Below are 24484 nucleotides of genomic sequence, written 5' to 3'. Positions count from 1 at the left end.
TTTAAACATATTTTAAGCAGAGCACAGTGGCTCATGCCTGTGGCAAATTACTGAGGAGGCTGAGAACAAGATGATTGCAGTTACAGACCACCCTGAGCAAAAAGTTGTGGAGATCCTCTCTCAACAAATAAACAGTAAGCATGGTGGTGCATAGCCTCTCAGCTACATGGGAAGTATAAATATGAGGATCTAGCTCAGGTAAAAATGGAGATAATTTTAAAAAAATTGGGGTGTGGTTTAAGCGGTAGAGCACCTGCTTAACAAGTACCAAGACCTGAGTTTGAACCTCAGTATCTTTAAAACTCCCCCCAATTTTGGCTACAAGTCTCTTGTCAAATGTATTTACTTGTAAATGCTTTCATTTTCTGTTACCTTTCTACTTGGTTTAATTTTGAAGAATGAATGTCTTAAATTTTGATGAAGTTTAATTTATTTTTTATTTGTTACTTATGAGTTGTGTCATATCTAAGAAAATATTTGTTAGGAAATGGAAAGACTTGGAAAAAATTATATTAAGCGAAGTAAGCCAGGCCCAAAGAAACATAGGTCCCATGGTTTCCCTTGTTTGCAATAACTAGTATATGTCTGGGACTGTAGAAAAGGTCAAAAGCTATATACATATGACCAGATAAGATGAAGTTAAGCAAAATGAACCCCAAGATAGGGACACAAGTGGTTTTTTTTTCTTTTTGCTATTGTTTCTAACGTATTTATAAGGTATCATGTGATTTTTTTTTTATTTCTTTGTATGTCCCTCACCCACAGTATAACTCCTGTTTTCACTGTATTTAATGTTGCTATAATTTGGGGAGGGGAAGGGAAAAGCAAAATGTTTAAATAGGAATACAGGTTGACCTCTCATTGCAACAATGAGATGTAGAAGACACTATGTTGAAAAATGAACTTTACAATTTAGTCAGGGGAGGAAAGGGAGGGGGACAGTGTAGTTGTAGAGGTGGGAGGGAAGAGATGGTAGGGGAAAAACAAAGGAGGAGGCAATAATGCTTGATAGGAAATGTACTCATTACCTTGCTCATGTAACTGTAACCCCTCTGCACAGTATTTTCACATTTAAAAAACTTATTAAAAATAAAAGAAACTTAATGCCTTAAAAAAGAAAATATTGTTTCACTATAGATCATGAATATTTATGTGTATTTTCTTCAGGAAATTTAAAAGTCTTAGGGTATGTCTTTAGGTCTATAATCAATTTTGATTTGATTGTTTTTGATGATACTGGGGTTTGAATTTAGAGACTTGAGCTCATTAGGTAGTGCTCTACCACTGAGCCCCACACAAGTTCATATTTTTTCTTTCTTTCCTTTTTATTATTATCTTTAAGTAGTTGTACAAAGGAGTTGCCATTTAACAAAGCAGTTTATGAATACACTATATCTTGATTAATGTCACCCCTTTCAATATTCTCACCCAACCCTCCCCTCCCCACTCCTTCCCTTGCTGTTCTTAATTTTATAGTGTATACACTGGATTCTTGACTGCATTCCCCCTTTGTCTCCTCTTCATTGTCTACTCTTTTCCTCTTGACCCACCCCAGTCCACTGAGCACCTGTTTTCTGATGTTTTATTTGTCTGAGCTTTGATTTTGCCTTTCTAAGGAATTATACCATTTGATACTTTTTTTTTGGATCAGTTATGGGGCCTGAACTCTGGGCCTGGGTGCTGCCCTTCAGCTCTTCAGCTCAAGGCTAGCTCTCTACCACTTGAGCCACAGCACCACTTCTGGCTTTTTCTGCTTATGTGGTGTTGAGGAATCGAACTTAGGGCTTCATGCATGCAAGGCAAGCACTCTACCGCTGAGCTATCTTCCCAGCCCCAGGAATTATACCATTTGAATAAAGTTTTTTTTTTTTTTTTTTTTTTTTTTTTTTGCCTCAGCTGGCCTGGATCTCCACCTTCAGGTCAATTTTTATATGGTATTATGTAGGGGTCCAACTTTATTTTTTTTGAATAAGGATTTATTTCATAGCTTCTTTTCCTAAGATGGAATAAATTCTGTGCTTTATGGCATGTTGCCATGCATTTTCACTAAGTAGTGAGCAATTTTAACTGGATGGGATCTCGGCCAGTCTCACAAATCTGTAGATACAATTTTTCTGTTTGTCATCTTCTAACACTGCAGTAAAGAAATTTGATGTTAGCCTGCTTATTTCTCATAGAACTGCTGACCTTTTTACTGGAATGCTTGCCAGGCTTTTCTTTTACCCAATTTGGGATGCTACTAAGGTATTCCTTGGTGTGCCTCTTTTCTCTTCAGTCCTGTCAGAACTCAAAGAAGCCTTGTTATAACCATCCTTTTTTTCCCTCCTGAAGTGCCTGTAGTTTACATTTTATTATGAATATATTCTGTAAATATCTTAAATTTTCCTTCATAATTATTGTGTTTTGATATTTTTTCTGTAGGTTTCAAATATCTCTTATATTTAGACATTGTGGCCTTTAATTTGAATCTTAACAATTTCTCTACTTTGATTCCTCTTTTAGTTGAGTCTCTTTCTTCCTTTCCTCTTCTCCCTCCTCCTCTTCCTCTTCTTCCTCTTTCTTTCCTCCTTCCCTTTTCCTTCCTCTCCTTTTTTCCATTGGATGCATAAACCCTCAAGTGAAACATCTGCTCTTCTTCTTCTTCTTCTTCTTCTCCTTCTTCTTCTTCTTCTCCTTCTTCTTCTTCTTCTTCTTCTTCTTCTTCTTCTTCTTCTTCTTCTTCTTCTTCTTCTTCTTCTTCTTCTTCTTCTTCTTCTTCTTCTTCTTCTTCTTCTTTCTTCTTTCTTCTTTCTTCTTCTTATTGTAGGTAATGGGGTTTGAACTCTTGGCCTGGGTGCTGTCTCTCAGCTCTTCAGCTCAAGGCAAGTCCTGTATCACTTGAGCCACAGCACCACTTCTGGTTTTCTGAGTGGTTTATTAGAGATAAGAGTCTCACAGACTTTCCTGCTCAAGCTGGGTTTGAACTGCCATCTTCAGATCTCAGCCTCCAGAGTAGCTAGGATTACAGGTGTGAACCACTGGCACCTGGCTTCACCACTAAACTTCTTTGTCTTGAATTTTTAAAAATTGTTTTTAAGATACCAAAGACTATTTGGCTGTAGTTGAATCTTCTTAAGTGTGCTTATAATTTTTATATTCAAAACATTGTAATTTTTGTTCATTTTTTTGTGAAGTAGGGGATCTTACTATGTTACTCAGGATGGTCTCAAACTTGTGGGCTCAAGTGATCCTCTTGCCTCAGCCTTCCAAATAGCTGTGATTATAGACATGGACAAATAACACCTGGAAAAGAGTTGGAATTATTCAGCAGCTCTATTTCATTCTGCAGGTGACTAGTCTCTGCTAACAGATATTTCTATCCTTGCCAGCAAGAGAAAAGACATTGCAGCTCTAGGAGGTCTAGGCCTGATTGTTTGTCTTTGATGTGGCAGCAGCTTCAAAAGTGGTAGAAGGCAGGGTTGTCTTTCTACATATGGGCTGAGGGAGTGTGTTCCACACAGATGGAAAGACCCTTTGAAGATGCTTACTTGCTCCCCAGTACTCTTCCAGCCTGGGGCCAGGACAATCTCAATCTACCAATCCCTTCCTTCTTCATCCCTTAGGGCCAGAAACTTGAGGAAAAGATTGCTTTGTAGCTCTCTATCTGACTTCCTTGGGCTTCTGTACATGTGGAGAAAATGTGCCCATATTCCACAGTACCCAAACCTTCATTTGAGACCTTTATTGAGCCCCCAAAGCTGTTAGAATTGGGAGTGGCAGAAAGACTGAAAGTGACTACAGGGGAAGAAATGGACTCAGATCATCATTTCCCCAATGTTCTCTGCTCTGGCTTAAAGACCTCAATTTTAATTTGATGTGTTCTAGTCTAGTTTATTTCCCTGACTCCCCAAGCAGAGTGTGTCCTCATCAGAGCATGCTTCAATCATATTTGTTTTTGTACATCCAGATCCTGGCACCCTTCATGAAGCCATAATGAAGTTTCATGAGCTGTATTTACAATGAATGGATGCAAGTGTGCAAAACTGCAATGAATGGGTCTCAGGAAATGCATCCAAATTCTTGCATTGAAAACACAGCCTTGGACCTTGATAATTTATCTAAAGAAGATTTTATCAGAATAATATTTAAAAGGCCTAAGAATAAAGAAAAGCATACAGAGCTAAGCTTGGAAGTAGACAGGAATCAAAGAATTTTTGGAGGGCCAGGAACCAGCAGTCAGGACTAATCAAGCAATAGGAACATCCTGGTCAGGGTTACATTACTGGGTAAATGCCCTTCAGGCTTTTTGTTGTTTTAATGTGTCCATATTTGTTACTCCAGATATAAAATCCCAGGAGAGACTACATCAATGCTACTGAGACAACCATGGCAGGAAGGAGCCAACCCACTGGCTGTCTGAATGTAGTCCATCACTTGGATTTGCCATGACACAAAGGCTATTCGTAGCTGGAGAATAATTCCCCTGATGGGCATCAGTGTGTTAGTAAGGGGCACAGTCTTGCTGGTGATGACAAACTGTGTATGTTCCCACACAGCAGTGCATTCGCTTCTACTTTGCAGCTCCTGATACTACTGCCATGACTAAAATGAAGGAGGGGAGATGGAAGGGCTGACAGAACTGCTTCCAGATCACAATCTCAGCTTCGATGTTCTGGTTTTCCCAGTCTCTGGTCAGGAAAGGCTCCACCTATTGGTGCTATCTTCCTTGGGGATCTTGCTTCTGCCCCAAGTGGTTGGTTCTTGTCCCTATAGGAGCCAAGATCTGCTCAGAAGTTGGTTTAAGAAGAGACAAGTTGGTTTAAGAAGAGTTTTGAAGGCCCAAGGGTCAACTTTATTTCTTCACCTCCTCTCCTAAAGATAGCATAGGTGACAACTTTTAGGTTGTTAGATTGAGCAGGTCCGGTTGGCTTGAGATCCTCAGGATTAAGTACCCGTTTCTAAGCAGGCTTTTGTTTGAATCCTATAAGAGAATATCAGAGACTGGGTGGCTTAAAACTAACAGAAAATTTAAAAAAATAACAGAAAATTATTTCATATAATTCTGGAATCTGAGAAAATTCAAGACCAATGCACTTGCAGATTTCATATCTGATAAGGGTCTGCTCTTCCTATATGGCCATCTTGTCACCATAATCCCATGTGGTAGAAGGGGTGAGAGGCCTTTCTGGGTCCTCTTTTATCAGGACTCTAAGTCATGATGACTCTATTCTTCTGACCTACTCACCTCCTCAAAATTCTACCTTCTAATATTATCACAATAAGGGTAATATTCAAAAATATTCTTGGGGGGGGCAAAACATTCAGACCATAGTCCCTTCCTCTCTCTACAAATGCTTATTGAATGCCAACCATTGCAAATCAGCACAGCCCTTTTCTTTAGAGAACTTATAATCCAGTGGGAGAAAACCTATAAGGGAAGCAACTACACAACTAATGATATATTTGAAAATTAGTAAGTACAGAGGGTATCTAGATGGAGACAGAATTTAGGTAGAGAAATAAGCAAAGGCTTCTTTGGGGGAGTAACATGTAATCTAAAAATAAAAACCTAAATGAAGGAGAGGTATCCCCAGCCAAGTTCCTCAGGGTCATATTTCTGTCTCATAGTCAGGGGTTTTATGGTATCTTATAGGTCTCAGCTGTGGGTAGTGAAGGATTGACCTCCACCCTATTATCCTAGGTACATATGGATGTCAGGCAAAAGCCCACATATGCATGGATGAGCTTGATGCAGGCAGTACAATCTGACCTAAGCCTGACAGTCAACATCCCATTGTGGGCCTCATGTGTAGGGAATTTTGAGGCCCAGTTGGGAGACCAGGAAAGGGTTAAGAAGTTGGAAGACTGAGAACTTGACTCTGAGAAGGTCAAACCATCAAGGCATGACAGGTATAGACCTGTTTGAACATTAAAAGCTTGAGACCTTGGAAAAGGGAGTCAATTATTACTATACTTACCCTGTTGTCTGCCCACACCTGCAGTCACTTCCCCTATACTGAACCCAAGTAACCTCTGTTTCCTAGCTCAGACCCCATAAAAGCTTAACTCCAACCCCAACCCCTTGTACAACCTCCAAACTCCCAGGAAGGCTTTGCCTCTTGTTTTGCCTCAATAAGCAGTCCTAGCCTGTTGAGAGTCCAGCTTTTTTCTCAATTTTCCTAACAGGTTATTTCCAGGGATGGGTTTGATATAAGTATGGGGGGGCATTTTGTTACTGTTATTCTCATAATGACTCCAAATGACTTTGGGAATTTAGTGAACAGAGATCAGGATGCTAAATGCTTGCAATAAGCAAGGTCGCTCTAGAGAATAAAATTGGGCCCTGCTCAGGATGTTGATAGAATTTTCATCAGAGACACCCTTATGTTGAAATCACTGTCATGGTAGCCAATCTCAAAAGGAGAACTGCCTCAGAGGTAATTGCTCTAAAACTCCTGGAACAGAGCTGATTTCTGCACTACTTGAGTTCCCTGTCGATCCCTGGCTTTGCACAGTAGCTGAGGATGGAGCGGTGACTCAGAGTGGGGAAGGGGTGAATCTGTCAAGGAAAACTGTGATGCTGTCGAAAGAAGAGAATCATTGCTGGGCAGCCAAACAGAAAAGGACCATTGCATGGCTGAGAAGAGCGGAAGTGCAAGAGGAAGCTGGATGGATAGGCGAGACTGTCTGAGGGATTTGAGACTCTTAGTAGCCCTGGGGAAACTCTGACAGACCTTAAGCAATGGAGAAAATAACGAAGTCCAGATCAAACTTTAGAACCTTTATACATTTAGGTTTTGTGATGACCTTGACCAGACTTTCTTCTGTGGGAGAAATACTCTGTCTCACAATTCTCATTTCTTATAGCTTATTTATGTGTTGGTGCCATTGCTTAAGACAAGGGGTAAAGACATGTTGCTCTGAGAAATCACTATTTTTCCACTGACTTCTACCAAGACACATTTCAGAATTTGCTTTCTGATTTGGAGACAAGAGTTGGAAGTGAGCAAGTGTTCTTATCCCAGGAAGTCATGGGTTTAATGCAATTAACTACCTAGTGGAAAAATCTCTCTCCATCTCAGTGATGCTTCTGCTGTTTTGGTCAAGTCCAGGGCACTGCCAACATAGCTTTGCAAATTTCATTAACAGGGGCTGTTTCCGCCTTCGTCTAGGTCATTAATGAGTTTGTTAAATGAGGCCAGATCCAGCACCAGCCTCTGATGTGCCCCAGAGGACCTTTTGCTTCCAACCAGACGTAATTCCCACTTAACTCCTGATTACACAGTCTTTTCACCATGCCAGCATTCCATTCAGATGAGAGCATTCAGACGCTGGCCATGTTAATTTGGAGCACAACTTTTATGGAAGTTGTTGTCAAATGCATCACTGACACCTGCGTAATGTCACCACCTTCCTGTCACTTGCTCATTCCCCCGTTTGTCTCTTTCACTTGCCTCTTCCTAACAGGTTTTAAAAAAATATATTTTTATTGCAATATAATCTACATAACATAAAAGCTACTATCTCAACCATTTTAAAACATTCAGTTCCATGGAACTAGTATGTTTATTAAGATTAGGTAACCATTTGTAGAACATTCCCAAATTGCAAAACTGAAACTTTATAACCATTGAATAACAACTGCTCATTTCTTCTTTCTCTTAGACACATGACCATCCTCATTCTGTTTCTGGTATCTCTTCTGGAAATTGCTTATAAACCATACAATATTTGGTATTTCAATAAGTGTGTTCTCAGGTTTATCCATGTTGTAGCATGTGCTATGATTCATTCATTTTTATAGGCTGATTAACATTCCATAGTACACATAGACCACACTTGGATTAACCATTCATCTCTTGATGGGCATATAGGTTACTTACATGATTTAATTATTATGAATAATGCTATTGTGAACAGTTTGAACAAATATCTATTTGAGTAACTGGTTCCAACTTTTGAAAATATATGCAAAATTGAAATTGTTGCTGGTAAGGTAATTCTATTTTTCATTTTTTAAAAAGAATTACCACACTATTTCCCTTAGCAACCAATAGCACACAATTCCAATTCCTCCAGATTCTCTCTAACACTTATTATTTTCTTAGTATTTGATAATAGCCATCCTAAGGGATTTGTGGCAAAATGGCTTTGATTTTGAATTTCTCTTGTGATTAATAATGCTCAACATCTTTTTTTAAATGTCTATTGGCCATTTTATATATTGTTTGGAGAAAAGTCTATTTAAGAACATTGACCATTTTAAAATTGATTTATTTGGATTTTGTTGTTGCTAAGTTTTTTGTCTTTGCTTTTGTTTTTGTCAGTTGTGGGGCTAGAACTCAGAGCCTGGACACTGCCCTGAGCTCTTTTGCTCAAGGCTAGCACTCTACCACTTGGAGCCACAGCTTCACTTCTAGTTTCCTGATAGTTAATTGGAGATAAGAATCTCACAGACTTTTCTGCCAGGGATGGCATTAAACTACAATCTTCCTATCTCAGCCTCCTGAGTAGCTAGAATAATAGGTGTGGGCCACCAGTGCCCAGCAGTAAATTCTTTATATATTCTGATTATCTGATTATCTATCAGACCCTAATGATACATAACTTACAAGAGTTTTCTTCCATTTTGCAGGTAGTCTTTTCATTCTGCTAATTATATCTTTTGACTTTTGATTGTTTCTTCCAACAGGCTTCATGATTTTAGGAATTATCATTTTCCTTTTAAAAGCTGCCATTATTATGGGTTTGCTATTCTTTTTTTTTTTTTTTCTGTTGTTCAGTCTGGTCACTTTTATTTTAGCTAGCATTTCTAAGCCATCTCTATTGTGATTCTAAAACATGAATGAGTTCCAAGTAATCACTTGAAATTAGAATAAGGAAGTTATTTCATTTGGAAAAATTAAGAAGTAGCAAGGGCTAATGGAGGCTAAATAAAATAAAAATAGCATTTTGTAAGCGGTCATTTCTTTCTTCCAAGAGTTCTTTGTAAAAAATACAGTTATTCACACTTTACAGATAACAAAATAGAGGCTAAAGAGAGGTATACTGTTCAGATAATTGGGATGCATGAAACTATCATGAAATTCTTACTCTTCTATGTCCTACCTCCAAAAAGCTATTTTCAATTTTTTAAAGAAAATAAGCAGATTGCCTCCAGATTACTTTTCCCCTCCTATTTCTTCTTGCCTTGCATTAGCAAATTGGTACTGGCTTCCTTGCCTTCCCACTGCAGGCACTATGTTGTTAAAGTCTGCACGCATTATTTCACAAATCCATGTAACTATGCAAGGTACCCTCACAGGATCTGAGAAGAATTTTGTCCATGACCATATGTCTAGGAAGAAGTAGACTAAGAATTTGTACCCAAGAGCTGTCTCCCAGCTTAAGTTTAGTTCATGAATGAGAACATAATTCAGATCTTCCTAGGAGAACATGTACTCTGCTTAAGTTGCCTTTACTATAAAGCAATATGAAAATCCCTGTTATTGACAGGCTTGTTTTGCTTAGATTTTCTGTCCACTTACATCTGGGGATTGGTGTAAAAATAGGCAGTGAAGTCTCAAATTGTGCTTCTGTAACTAACCAACTAAATAACTGAATAATCTTATGAGGTCAATTCCTCTCAGCCTCAGTTTCCTCCTCTGAAAACTATCCTAGGTATTATTTATTTCATGTGGTTGATTTAAATATCAAGTAGATAATGTTTGTACAAATGCTTAGTAGCTTCAATAAATGTTAGGTAGTAATATTGCTTTTTCCCACATTTTTATTAGTCTCCATTAGTTTACAAGGGAGTTTCATTTTGAAATGTCTTTGCATGCATACAATATTCCTTTATCAGCTTCCCCATCCCATGTTGCTCTCCTCTCATTCCCCCTGCCCAAACCAGTCTCACAAACTTTACTGTACCATTTTCACATATGGACACAAAGTATTTTGGCCATATTCATTCCCTTCCACTCTCTTTGTCCCCATCCCGCACAAGGTGCATTTTACATTTTTTTTCATTCAGTTCTTTTAGTGTATAGTAATTGTTCAGTGGATCACTGTTGTATTTCACATGTACACATACAGAGTTGATCCATAATGGTTCAATGTTTTTATCCTAGTTTTTTTTTCTTTTTGAACATAACAAGAAAAGACACATAGTGGAAAATCTCACTGGAAAATGTACAGATAGATTCTGTAACAGCTAAGACTTTACATAGCTGTGTGTTATAGAAATGACAAAACAACATTGCACCAGACATGCAGGCTTCTTCTCTGATCTAAAAGAAGTCCAGAGGAAGGTACTGCAGAAAAGCAGTGTTATAAAATTTTGTGCCACCTTTTCTTCCCTACCACCTTAGAGCATAGACTCCATCTTCAAAAATGACAGTTTCATCTCTAGATAACAGAAAGGAGGGAGAACAGGATAGAAAACATACATCTCCTAGTCTTAAGGAGTCTTTCAGGTGCTCTTTTCTTGAAATATGGTCTTGCTAGGTAGCCCAGGCTTGCCCTGAACTTGAAATTATTCCCTACCTTAACCTCCTGAGTGCTAGGATTACAGACTTGTAATCCTAGCCCTATGCCCACCCATGAATCCCATTTAATATTGTTGACCTACATCATTGACCTATATATTATTGATCAGACTTGGTCACAGAACTGGCTTTGGCTGGCAGGAAGACATACTAAAAATGTCATCTTTTGGCTAATTTTACTCTAACCTAATTAGAATACTGTCACTTGAAAAAAGGAGGAGGAAGAGATATTGGGAAGATGATTTGCAGTCTCTACTTTAGACACAAAAATTGATGCTGACTGGTATTTTAGAACAGCTTGTGAAGCTGGTTAAGGTGTTGGGGATGGAGAAACCTAGTGGTATCTGTATACTTAAAATATTGGACTCACAAGATAGTTTTGTTGAAAGGTTTCCACTGCATAAACTAATTCTGCAAACCAACACTGAAAAGGAACAACTTCAGCCCCTTCAAAACAAGACTGAAGGTAAAACACAAGCAAAAAGGATCATGTGTGTGTCAGGGGGCATGCAGGTTTATACTTGGAAGTGTGAGCAATAAGGAAGCATAAGGTAAACCAAGCTACCTACCTCTATGTAAATCTCTGGATCTTAGCTGTCCCGCCCCTCTTTCCTGAATGGGAGCACTAAAGGATCTAACACCAACCAGAGAGGTGACCACACTGGCTTGCCAGTGTTCTGTGGAAGTCCCCAAAGAAAGAGGTGAAATCTTCTTCCCTTGTATGGCTGGCTCATGTTTTGTGTTAGCTTAGAATTCCTATTTTGATTCCATTGAATTTAGCTATACAGGTTCATGCTTAATTGGCTGTTTTGGTCATTGATTCAACTGACCTTTCCAGCCTTATTTTGAGCAAGCAAATGTCTTTTTTTTTCTGAAGTAGTTCTGTATTCAAATTTTTCTGTTCCAGCAGACTCATAAAGACATTTATGGTTGTCTGATTATGTGTTCTGATTTCTGGTACTCCATGCTCTGCCAAAAGATTAACTCACTCTTGCCCACATGTTCTCTGGGCCTGGTGCATCAGTGGATGTGAGATAAATGCTCACTGACAGGAATTGCTACTAATCATTCAATTCAACTGGGTTGCAAAAAAAAAAAACAACCCACTAGTTCTCATGATAAAATTGGCTGTAGAATTTGTGTTGTGAGATCCCAGAGTTCTTCTCCATGTTTGTGGTAGCTAAAATCCTTGGAGGGATCCAAGATGGAGCTTGTAGGTGCTGAAGTCTTTCCAAGAACTGAGCTTTGAGGAAGGCATCTTGTGTAGTGAACCTTTGTTTAGTATAGACTTGTCTTTAGAATAGGCTCTTCCTTTTCTCTTGGATGGGATTCCTAGCTACTGCTGCTGGAGGGAGCTGCCACCTTGAGTCACTCTCTTTCTCTTGCTCATGGTACTTCTGTAGCCTGGTAAGTATCTTCTTCCTGTCAGACAGATCCAAGAACAGGAAAAGAAAGCCACTGCATGAACTCTCCCTACAAAAATTCTGCTTTTTGTGCGCCAGTCTCACTGGAGACCATTTTCCAGAAGCTTTGTGGGATACAACTTTTCTCTTTCTTTCTCAGTAGTTACCCATGATCTCTGCCTTATCAACATGTGCTCCCTCCTTCCACCCCAGCTCCTGAGAAAAGACAGGAGTCAGAGAGATGAGCTCCTGGCAGCCTCAGCACAGAGCACTAAGAAAGATGCTAGGCTCTAGAGCATTGTTCTAGGCCTGTTGGGATTTCTGGCCACTGTTTCTCTAGGGAATGGATTCTTGGTGGTACACCAATCACTAACATATTTTCACATCTGAGTACTGAAGTTCAGAAGTCAAGCTTGCTCGTGTGCCTGGGCACCATGTTGTAGGGAAGATCAAACAAAAATGAACAGAATGGTCCTGTTCCATTGAGCATGAAGTCTTCTGTACCTCAATTCTAAAGTCTTTGTGATTTAAAGCAGTGTTTCAAAACTAGACTATGCCTCAGAGTTATCTGAAAGCTTGTTAAAAATGTGGAATCTTGGAACTCAACCTAGGATTCTCAGATTCAGAGGGATTGGAGTGGAGACAGATATCTGCATTTTTGGGATGTTCCTCTAGTGGATTAAGAGGCAACTTGTACTTGATCCACATTTATATATGAAGAGTGAAACTCTATATAAGCAGAACAGTACATATGCATTGCATAGTTTTATGAGAAAACAAAACAAACCTGGCTCTGACTCAGAGGGCTGAATGCAGATGCTGGTATAATCAATACTTGTAGAATATGACTGAGCAGATATTAAAGAGGTTGAACTTTCCAACTAACTTAGGTTACAAAGCACATGAGGTAACTTCCCAAATGATAGGAGAGAGGCAAAAAGGTGAAGAGGAGTTGGTGTGGGTTTTGTTAGGTAGCCAGGAAAATATGAAACATTGAGAATCCCTATGGTACAGTGGGAAGATTTAGGAAGAGAAATAGGTAAAAAGTTTGTGCTATGTGTTTTGTGATGCAATTGTTCCTCTTTGCTCTCTCTTCTAAGACTTCAGCAAAGATCTGCCTAAGTTTTCAGTGTTATTGGGCTTTGGTTTCTGTTCGTTTTTGATGTAGGACTGTACTGAGCCTGGCTGATGGAAAGCCCAGACTTATTCATAATACAGAGGTGAAAATATTGCTCTTGCAAAGTTGTGTGGATTTCAGAAACATTATATTTTTTGTAGGTTGTGGGGCCATAACACTGGGCCTGGGTGCTATCCATTAGCTCTTCAACTCAAGGCTAGTGCCCTACCACTTGAACCACAGTGCCACTTCCAGCTTTTTTTTTTTTTTGCTTATATACTGAAGAATCGAATCCAGAGCCTCATGCATGCAAGGCAAGCACTCTACCACTGAGCCAACTTCCCAGCCCAGAAACCTTATTTTAAAGATATTTAATAGTACATGATAAAAGGTAGCCATTATTGCTTTAACAGTAATTATTGAGTGCCTACTCTGTACCACACATTGTACTAAGCACTGGGAAATATAAGGAATTCATAATTTATATGCTTCAGAACATCCCATGCATGATCAAGACATTGCCAGGTACCTGGCAGTAGAAGCTTGAATGGTGGACTGTAAGGATTAGAGCCATGCTTTAAAAAACCTGGCCTTGGGCTGGGAAGGTGGCTCAGTGGTACAGTGCTTGCTTTGCATGTATGATCCCTGGGTTCGATTCCTCAGCACCACATAAGCAGAAAAAAAATCTGGCCTGAAGTCTGTATATGACAAACATACAGCCAGCATTATTCTTAATGGTGAAAAGTTAAAGCCATTTCCTTTAAATTCAGGAACAAGACAAGGATATCCACTCTCTCCACTCCTCTTCAACCTAGTACTAGAATGCCTAGTTGGGGCAATAAGACAAGATGCAGATATAAAGGGGATCCAAATTGGGAAAGATGAAGTAAAACTCTCCCTCTTTGCAGATAACATGATCTTGTATTTAAAGAACCCCATGGACTTCACTCCCAAGTTACTTGAGCTGAACAGAAACTTTGGCAACGTAGTAGGGTATAAAATTAACCCTGAGAAATCAATGGCTTTCCTGTATGCCAATAATGAAAAGAGTATGGCTGAAATTAGGAAAGCAATCACTTTTGTAATAGCCCCACAAAAAATAAAATACTTAGGAGTTAACAAAAGAAGTGAAGGACATGTATGACGAAAACTTTAAAAACCTGAAAAAAGAAATTAAAGCAGAACTAAGCAAGTGGAAAAACCTCCCATGCTTCTCGATTGGGAGGATTAACATCATGAAGATGGCAATACTGCCAAAGGCTATCTACAAATTCAATGCGAAACCTATCAATAGCCCAACCTCATTCTTCAATGAAATATAAAAATCAATCCAAAAATTCATATGGAACAATAAAAGACCCCGAATAGCAAAAACAATCATTAGTAGAAAGAACAGCACTAGAGGAATATCAATACCAAATTTCAAACTCTACTACAAAGCCATAGTAATCAAAACAGGTTGGTACTGGCACAAGAATAGACTTGAGGATCAATAGAATAGAACTGAAGACCCAGAAATGAACCCACAGACCTATAGCCACCTAATCTTTGACAAGGGAGCTAAAGAAATAGAATGGAAGAAAGCAGCCTTTTCAGTAAATGGTGCTGGCAAAATTGGCTAACCACTTGTAGAAAACTAAAGCTAGATCCTTATATATCATCCTGCACCAGAATCAACTTCAAATAGAACAAAGACCTCAAAATAAAAGCAAACTCTATGAAAACATTACAGGAAGGAATAGGAGAAACTCTAGGACTCCTTGGCACAGGCCGAAATTTTCTTAATAAAGACCAAGAAGCACAACAAATTAACGAAAGGTTGGACAAATGGGATTGCATGAAACTGCAGAGCTTCTGCACGGCAAAGGACATAACTAACAAGATCAATAGAAAGCCCACAGAGGGGGAGAAGATCTTCACTAGCCATACAACGGACAACGGTCTCATATCTAAAATATACCTGGAACTCAAAAAACTAAATCCCCCAACAACAAATCCTCAATGAAACAACAGACTTAAACAGAGACTTCTCTGAGGCGGTAATAAGAATGGTCAATAGACACATGTAGAAATGCTCAACTTCTCTAGCCATAAAAGAAAAGCAAATCAAGACAACGTTGAGATTACACCTCACCCCAGTTAGAATGGATATAATCAAGAAATCTAGTAACAACTGATGCTGCCAGGGATGTGGCATTGTTGGTGGGAGTGTAAACTTGTTCAACCACTCTGGAAAGCAGTATGGAGGTTCCTCAAAAGACTCCACATAGAGCTCCCTTATGACCCAGCAATTCCACTTTTGGGCATTTACCCGAATCACAAACAAGGTCATACCAAAGCTACCAGCACAACCATGTATGCCCCACAGTAGATGAATAGATCAAGAAAATGTGATATATATATATATATATACATATATACATAGAATTCATATATATATGTGTATATATATATACACATATATATATGAATTCTATGTCTCTGTCAGAAAGAATGTCATTGCCTAATTTGTTAGGAAATAGAAAGACTTGAAAAAATCATATTAAGTGAAGGAATCTAGGCCCAAGAAACATAGGTCTCATGATTTCCCTTGTTTTCAATGACTAGTACATGTCCAGAGCAAGCAAAGAAGGTCAAAGGCTATGCACATATGACTACATGAAATAATGTTAAACAAAATGTACCCTAAGACAAGGATACAAGTGTTTTTTCTCTTTCTTGCTAGTGTTTTTAATGTACTTCAATGCATTGTGCAATTTTTTTATTGTGAATATACCATACAGAGGGGGTACAATTACATGAGCAAGGTAATGAATACATTTTCTTTATCAAACATTGTTGCCTCTTCCTTTGTTTCCCCTTCCCATCCCTTCCCATCTCCCCCCCACCCCCTTACTCCCATCCCCCAAAGTTGTAAAGTTCGTTTTTCTACATAACGTCTTGTACATCTCATTGTTGCAATGGGTCCACCTGTATGCCTATTTAAACAATTTGTTTTTTCCCTTCCCCTCCACAAATTATACCAACATCAAATATAATGAAAACAGTGGTTATACCATGGGAGAGGGACATACAAAGCAACAAAGAAATCATCTTATAAATATGTTAGGGGCTAGGAAGATGGCTCAGTGGTAGAGTGCTTGCCTTGCATGCCTGAGGCCCTGGGTTCGATTCCTCAGCACCACATAAGCAATAAGAAAAAAGCCGGAAGTGGCGCTATGACTCAAGTAGTACAGTGCTAGCCTTGAGCTGAAGAGCTGAGGGACAGCGCCCAGGCCCAGAGTTCAGGCCCCACGAACGGAGTCCAGAAAAAACAAACAAACAAACAAACAAATAAATATGTTAGAAACAATAGCAAGAAAGAAAAACAATTTGAGTCCTTATCTTGGTGTTCATTTCGCCTAACATCAACTTATCTGACTGCTTCTGCTTGTCTCCGACATATACTAGTTATTGTAAACAAGGGAAACCATGGGACCTATGTTTCTTTGGGCCTGGCTTACTTCACTTAATGAGGCAATGTCATTCTTTCTGATGGAGGCATAAATTCTATTATGTATATATACCACATTTTCTTGATCCATTCATCTACTGAGGGGCATCTGAGTTGGTTCCATATCTTAGCTATGGTAAATAATGCTGCATTAAACATAGCTGTGCTGGTAGCTTTAGTATGGTCTTGTTTGTGATCATGTGATTCTTTTGTTTCTTTTGTATGTTCTTCCCCCACAGTATAACCCCTGTTCTCACTGGATTTAATGCCCGTGTTCTGCACCTTGTATATACATTTTTGTAGTTTTGGGAGGGGAAGGGATATTGGGGAATGCTTAAGTGGGGATTCAGGTTGACCAATTGTGATCATGAGATGTACAGGATACTATGTTGAAAACAAACTTTACAATGTCGGGTTGGGGGTGGGGGCGGGAGGAGTTGGAGGGGGGGCGGGAAGTGATGGTAGGGGGAAAACAAAGGAGGAGGTAACAATGCTTGCTACAAAATGTACTTTTACCCTACTCATGTAACTCTGACCCTTCTGTACAACATTTTTACAATAAATATATAAAAAATAACAAGAACAACAAAAAGTCTGGCCTGATTTAAGAGCATCTGAACTGGAAAAGATTTTTTTTTAAAGATTTTTTTTAAGTTGATTACATTTTCCACATTTACTGAATCCTACAAATGGAAGAACTTTGGACTGTTGCTAAATCACTATATTTTATTAAGGTAAGATGTGGTCATTATTTATAGAGTGTTGTTAGAAATTATTAGAACCTAAACCAGTTTTAAGAGACCATGCTGGGCTGGGAAGGTAGCTCAGTGGTAGAGTGCTTGCCTTGCATGCATGAGGCCCTGGGTTCGATTCCCCAGCACCACATAAGCAAAAAATAAAAAAGCTGGAAGTGGCGCTGTGGCTCAAGTTGTAGAGCACTAGCCTTGAGCTGAAGAGCTGAGGGACAGTGACCAGGCCCAGAGTTCAGGCCCCACAACTGGACCCTCCCCCCAAAAAAGAGATCATGCTTAAGCTGTCACTACTGCAGTAATGGTGGGTCAAAGAGTGAACCAATTTAGCAGTGAAATGCACTAAAAGAACTACACAATTTTGAGGGGGAAAAACTGGGAAAGAATGAGGGAGGGGGTTACATTGTTCAAAAGGAAATGTGTTTGTGACTTTAAGTATCACTACTCCACAATACTATGGAATTTGTGAAATTCATGTAATCACTTAATCACAATAAAAATTTCTATAAAAAAGTAAGCAAAGAATAAAGTATTGTGAACAAATTAAACAAAAGGAAATGTGTTCATTACCTGAACTGTGTAACTCTAACCCCTCTATACATCACCTTTACAACAAAATTTTAAAAAATGATGTCAATGCTCAAGTATACAAAAAGATCATCTGGCTCAAATTGCTTCATTTACTAATGAGGTACCTGAGGGTATATTTTATTTGTTTACTACTGAGTCACAGTTCCCATTAGGCAAGATTTGGGATAGGGGCTTGGAAAATGACACCACAGCTGCCCCCAAGCAACTGTACATTGAGATAAGCTGCTGCTCAATACACACCTTTCCCTTATTTGGAGAAATAATTACAAGACAATGGAAATAGAGGAAGGTGAACCAAGTGTAGTCATAACATATATCTATGCATTGACAAAGGATATTAGGATGCATTTGGACCAAAGTGTCATAATGCCTAAGAATGACTTAAGCAAGAAAAATCCATAATTAATCCAGGGAGTAAGAAAATTTGGATGGGGGATTGTAGGGTGTTGTATTGCCTGAATATGTAGAGACCCAGTCCATTAAAATAAAACAACAAAACACCTTTCTGTTCCACCATCCTTAGCATATAAGCTTTTTTGTCCATCGGCTGATATCAGCAAATTGTCTCACTATCTCATTGTTTGTTTGTTTGTTGTTGTTGTTGTTATGCAGTCAATTTTTCTCTAGATATCATTACCCAGTGCAATTTTGCTTCTTATTGGCTAGATCTGTATCATGGGTCTACCATTCTGTAGCAAAGAGAAACAAAGTTGTCTTTGTGGCTCAGGCCAATCATAATTCACCTCCTATGTCTGAAGGAGGGGCCCTCTTTCTTTGAGATGATGATTCTAAAACAATATGAAATTCTATTAAGAAGAAGGTAGGAGGAGTAGCTGTTGGGAAGGAGCACATGGTGTGGTCAAAGACTCCCAAGAGTCTAAGTATTGCTAACTCTACTGAAAGACTTGTGTATGCAAGTAGTAAGTTAGCAAATACTGTGTGATTATTAAATACTTCAAAGAGTATTAAGTACATAGTAAATAATCAATGAATATCAGCTGCTAGGACTTTGCAATTATTAGTGCTGTCAATTTAAGTTCTGTTTATCTTCATTCAAGTCAGAACTGGGTAAGACCCTTCTTGACTCCCTAAGTCTGTCTGTGTGCTTTTCAAAATGTAACAGATAGTGTCTGGTGTTGAGGGGTTTCCGCCCCCCTTCCTTGGGAGGTTTCTGTGTTTCTGACCAGAAAGTATAGGCAGGATTTTTCTAGTGCTTATTTCTAATTTTCAGACTGCTCTAGAGTGAATCCTACTTAATCTGCTTACTCAGGCCCAGAATCCATTTGTTTGATCTCAAATTGGATGTTTGCCTCTCAGTTCCAAACCAAAACAACAATGCAATTTACCTTGATCTGCTTTACATTTCTGGCTCCCTGAAAGTGGACTTGCCAAAAGCATCTCCTCTCCCAGGACACCAGGGCACACAGCCCAGTGAGCTTTCTCTCCCAGGCTCAGGAAACTGAGCTGAACAGGAAAATTTGGAAATTTTCAGCAGACTAACAAAAAATCATTGCTTCCTTTGCTTTGTGATATTTATAGGAATATATATCTGCTTGGGAACCAATCCCAGAGTTATAAATACATGGAATAGGAAGTCAGGATGCTTACAAGATGGTTCAAGGTACTTTTGTCCACAATGCCCTTGACAACTTGTAACAACACCCATGGCATAATCAGTTCTCCAGATTTTTCTGCGACCCTTATGTTTATTCCTAAAAGTTTTCCCCGAGAGTTCTATAAACAAGCAAGATATTGTCATGGATTATCTCAGGAACTTAGTACTTGGAGATGATAATCCAATGACAGATGATTTATTGCACAGTGGGTATCAGAGGACAAACTAGCAAACACCTGGTTTTCCAGTGAGGCAGGAAAAAGAATACTTGTCTTTCTTCACTAATTCCATGGTAGGCTCTGATGTGTTTTCCCAGATATGTTTTTGCTGCCTTAAGAGAGATCACACAGACAAACGAGTTTTGGGAGACCATTTTGGAAAGTGGAAATATCCAGTAAATAATTTTTTATTATCTACTATATTCTCATTTAAATTTTTCCTTTTTGGGGGGTTACTGTTGGACGGATCTCCATAGTCAGGGCCCTGTGCATCATGGGCAGAGCATCATGGTCTAGTGAATGTGTAGCAGTGGGTATTCACATCATGACAGAGAGGGAGCAGAGAGGGAGGGAGGAGGGAGCTAGGATGCCCATAAAAATCCACCCACTAGTGACTTACTTCCTCCAGTTAGAGCCCACTTCCTAAAGTTTCTAGAATGTCCCCAAGTACTGCTATTGACTAGGGACCAAGCCTTCAGCACAAAAGCTTGTAGGGGCCACTTGCTATCCAAATCACCCCAGGAGCCAGCTCTGGGGTTATCTCTGTCTTTTTCTGGGCCTTTGCCTGTTTCCTTTACCATCTCAGAATTCTTTTCTGTCTCTGGCACATGGCTTGTACATCTTGTTCCTAAGTGGAGTTATGTCTGGTAGATTCTCTCTCCATTTTCCCATCTCTTCTGTTGTCTTTTAGTGGCTATAACAGTACTGAAAATGAGATCTTCCTGTGCTGTGCTTTTGGCAGATTATTGATTTTTAATAGAAGGATTGAGCAATCCACCTGCCTCCCTCAAATAAGCAAATGTACCTGCCCATCTGAGAAGAACGTACCATGCAAGCATTGCTTTTCATCTTCTTTATGAAATTCAGAAAGTCACAAACTCAGATTCCCTCAAAATCAAGGTGTAAAGAAATGAAGAGATGGTAGTTGATTAGAAAGATTGTTCCATTTAAAGTGGCCTTTCAACAGTGTCCAGTTACTGCCACAGAGGAATGAAGACAATGTACAGTGGGGACATCTAGTTACTTGAAGAAGGAAGAGAGCTGTGAACAATAAAAAAATAGTGATCATTAGTCCTATGTAAGCCGAAATGCACACAAGAGGGTCTGTATAGGCCATGTGCTGCTTGACAGGGATCTGCTACTTGTCATGTCTGTGGGTGACTTTTACCCTGCTCAATCCTGGCTTCCAGAGATATAATGTTTTATAATATGAACTTACTGTCTTTTGAAAGAGAAGTACAACTTATACATTACAAATAACTGAAATGCTTTCATCATTGGAAAGCATTTGCATGCCCCACCTGTATCTGGACCTCTTTTTGTAGGCATGGGTAGAAGCTTATTCAGCTGTACATGGACAGCCACTGAGCGTCATGGCTTGGTGTTGGCTCATCTGCTAGGAGTTTGCCCTTCCAGAGCCCCGTCTCCCACATATATAATGTTTGGAAAACAGTATCTCCCTCATATAACACTATTGTGGGATTACATGAAAATGCATGCAGGAACCGAGGCCTGGCATAGAGAGAGGTTTGTACTGGTGGCTGTTATTAATAGCTCAAATCTTCACTCCTGAAATTCTAAATTTCTTTGTGGTGAAACCTGCCCTGAACGCATAAGAAGCTAATTATAATCTTTACATATTCTACATAGTATGAATATTTATTATTTGCATTTAACAAACATTAATGTGCTTAAGTACTACCCCAGAAGATTTTCTATTTCTAAGATATTAAAAATTTGAACCCCCTAAATCTATGTAATGCCACAGATTTAGATAAACGTACAGTGTCAGCAACCTTTCAACACGTGGAAAAGGACACGTTTGGAACTGAAACATAACCACAGAATTGCTGGAAGATGATGAAGAAAATAAATGATCAAAGAAGGAAGTTTGGATTGGGATTGGCTTCCTGGAAGAGATGACCTTTGCACCCCATCTCAGAAGTGGAGCAATTAGATGAAGAGGGGACAGATCATTGCAGGGGATATACACGCATCCAATTTCTTTCAGAAGCTCCACTACACTGGAGTATCTTCAGTGTCTGAGAGAATGAGTCATGACCGTCAGAGAGATACACAGAGGGATTTGACAGGGAAAAGAGTTCCTGGCAGGGAAGAATATGAAGAATGGAGACTGAGTGTCTACCTTCTGATAAAGCATTGTTGAAGAGAGACTACATTTCACCACAGTTCCTAAGGAACCTAGACTGCTTCCCTTGACTGAGGTCTGAGTCTGAACCCTCTCAACTCTCCTCAGGTGACCTCTACACATATCAACAGACAATTGCTGCTATTAAAGACACTCCTGGAACTGGGGCCATGGCAAGCGAACATTTTCTTTTCTTGCTGATCCTGGGGCTTGAACTCTGGGCCTGGACACTGTCCCTGGAATCCTCTTGCTCAAAGCTAGCACTCGACCACTTGAGCCACAGAGCCATTTCCAAGCCAACATTTTCTGAACTACTTATTCCAGGTGTTTTTCCATTTACCCCTCTGAATATATTCACCTAGAGATGGAATGGAAGTGAAGGTAGTGTGGCTGAATGGGAAGTTGCAAGGAGCAGGGAATGATGAAACTGGCTTGCATTTCACAAAGTGCAGCATGCCACTATGTATTGAAGATGGGTGTTAGTAGGCATAGAAAAACAAATTCTAATTTGTCAGTATCTCTCAGTACATAGGGAAGTGCTGGGCAAATGTTTGTGTTACTAATTTATCAGCAAACGTGATTTCCATCTTGACACTGACTCTTCGTGGACTCACATCTTCCAATGAGGAGGCTGACTGCTGCATGTTTGGTAGAGGTGCTGTGCTCAGAATGAAGTCATCCTGTGACTCCAGCCTTGATGGAAAGGGAGATGTGGTGGCAACTGTTTGTTGAGAATAGAACGTGCGATTGTTTAGAGCCGCTGTAGCTAAATCACTTCGAATTATGGACAATGTCTGGATTAGCCACAGACAGTTGTAATCTTGGCATTTTGGTATTAGAAATTCACAACTAATTAATTTACTTATACTCCTCCTCAACCGAATTAATTTCAAGGATTTTAAACAAGGATTGTCTCTTTTGACCCCATAGAAGTGCAAGCCAAGTTTCCTAAAAGGACTTTTTTTAAAATTGAATGGTTGTGTGATCTCTGAAGGGAGGCTCTTGATGTGCACACGTGCACCTGTCATTTCAGTCACACCACTCAGCCACAGCTTTCGAAGCTCTTTTCTCTCAGCTTGAGAGCCCTGGGGTCAAGGGCTGATGTTCCTGGTACTTCCTCTCATAATCTTATTTTAATTTTAAGAGCCTGCCCACTTCCAGAGTCCATTATTAGCTTAGATTAGAAATCTGAAAGATTGAAAACTGAATGTTGAATAAAAAATATTTTTCAAGAACAGTCAAGCAAGGTACAATCTTAATAAACAAGAACACTTAGGAACTCTGTTTAGCATCAGCAACAGTTTGATTTTAGCCTCTGGAATGGGAAAGGAGAGGCTGAAAGGAAGGCATTTGTAGGTGACTTTGTAGATCCCAGTCTATAAACACAGAGCTGCCTGGGGGTAGCGGTGAAGTAGGAATAAATTCCAGATTCCAGTGGACTCCTCAGCTTTAGAGGCATTTGTCTAAGAGCTTCAAGTTATCTCAGACTTGCAAATTCACTTTTGTCTCTGAGTAGATTTAGTCTCTGCCATAAATCTCTGCTATCCTTTTCTTGCCCTGCAGTTGCTCTTCTGATTCCACCCACATGGCAGAGGGGTCTGAGAAAAAAAGATATATGATTGGGATTGGCAGAGGAATGCTCAAAGGATGGCAGAGCCACGGGGCAGTACCCTGATGGTTCTATAGGAAGGGATTTGCCCAAAGTCCTACAGCTGTCCAACAGGATGAGGACAATTTATGTGAATATGTTCTGCAAATTGTAAAATATAAGCCTATGTGTGTGTAAGGATGTATATGTGTATATGTCATAAACAAAAAGGCTTTACTAGATACTTAAAACATAAAGAGTGGTAATGTCTCTGGTACTGAAAATTTACGTTTAATCCCTCCTTGGATATTTTTCAGTTAATACCTCTTTAGAGGTTGTTTTTAATTAGCTTATTTTTACCCCAACCTAGTGCTTGCCTTTCAACAGATTTTTGTTGAATTGACCCACAGATGAAGGCCTTGGTTTTCTAGCAAATAACTGTTTGGGGTGATGAATGAAGCTAGAGTAGGATGATGAGAAATTGACTGCTCAGAGAAGTATGGTACCGGGAGTATAAGTGAGCGCACAAGAGAAATTCACCAGAGGCCAACCTGCTAGGGTAGTAAATGAGCTGAAGGGTGTGAGTGGTAGCCAGGAGATGCTGTTGTGGTTTAGGTAAGAAGGGGCAGCTGGGCTGCAGTTGGAAAGCATTACTGTGGAATGGTTTATGAGAAAGAGGTTTCTGAGGAACAGGAACTAAGTATCTTACAATCCAGGAAATTCACTGTCATTTCTTTCTTCATCCTAAATAAATATCCACTTTATGCCTAATTTTGCATTCATAATTTTGTAATTTTTCTCAAACATTTTCTCCTACATTATACAAGATTAAGACCCCAAACAACTGGATCCTCTCCCCCAATGTTTCTCATCTGTGAATAACCTAATCAGGGTCACCTTTTTTAAGACAAAGAATGCTTGAAGTTGGCTACAATCCTAGCTTCTCAGGAGACTGAGATCTCAAGGTCTAAAGCTAGCCTGGAAAGACAAGTCTACATGACTTTGCCTCTAAAATAACCAGCAAAAGGCAGGGCTGGAGATATGACTGAAATG

The sequence above is a fragment of the Dipodomys merriami genome, unplaced genomic scaffold (genome assembly GCF_024711535.1).
Source record: "Dipodomys merriami isolate MVZ:Mamm:240054 unplaced genomic scaffold, mDipMer1.0.p SCAF_24, whole genome shotgun sequence".
Taxonomy (NCBI): domain Eukaryota; kingdom Metazoa; phylum Chordata; class Mammalia; order Rodentia; family Heteromyidae; genus Dipodomys; species Dipodomys merriami.
This window is presented reverse-complemented; position numbering follows the sequence as displayed.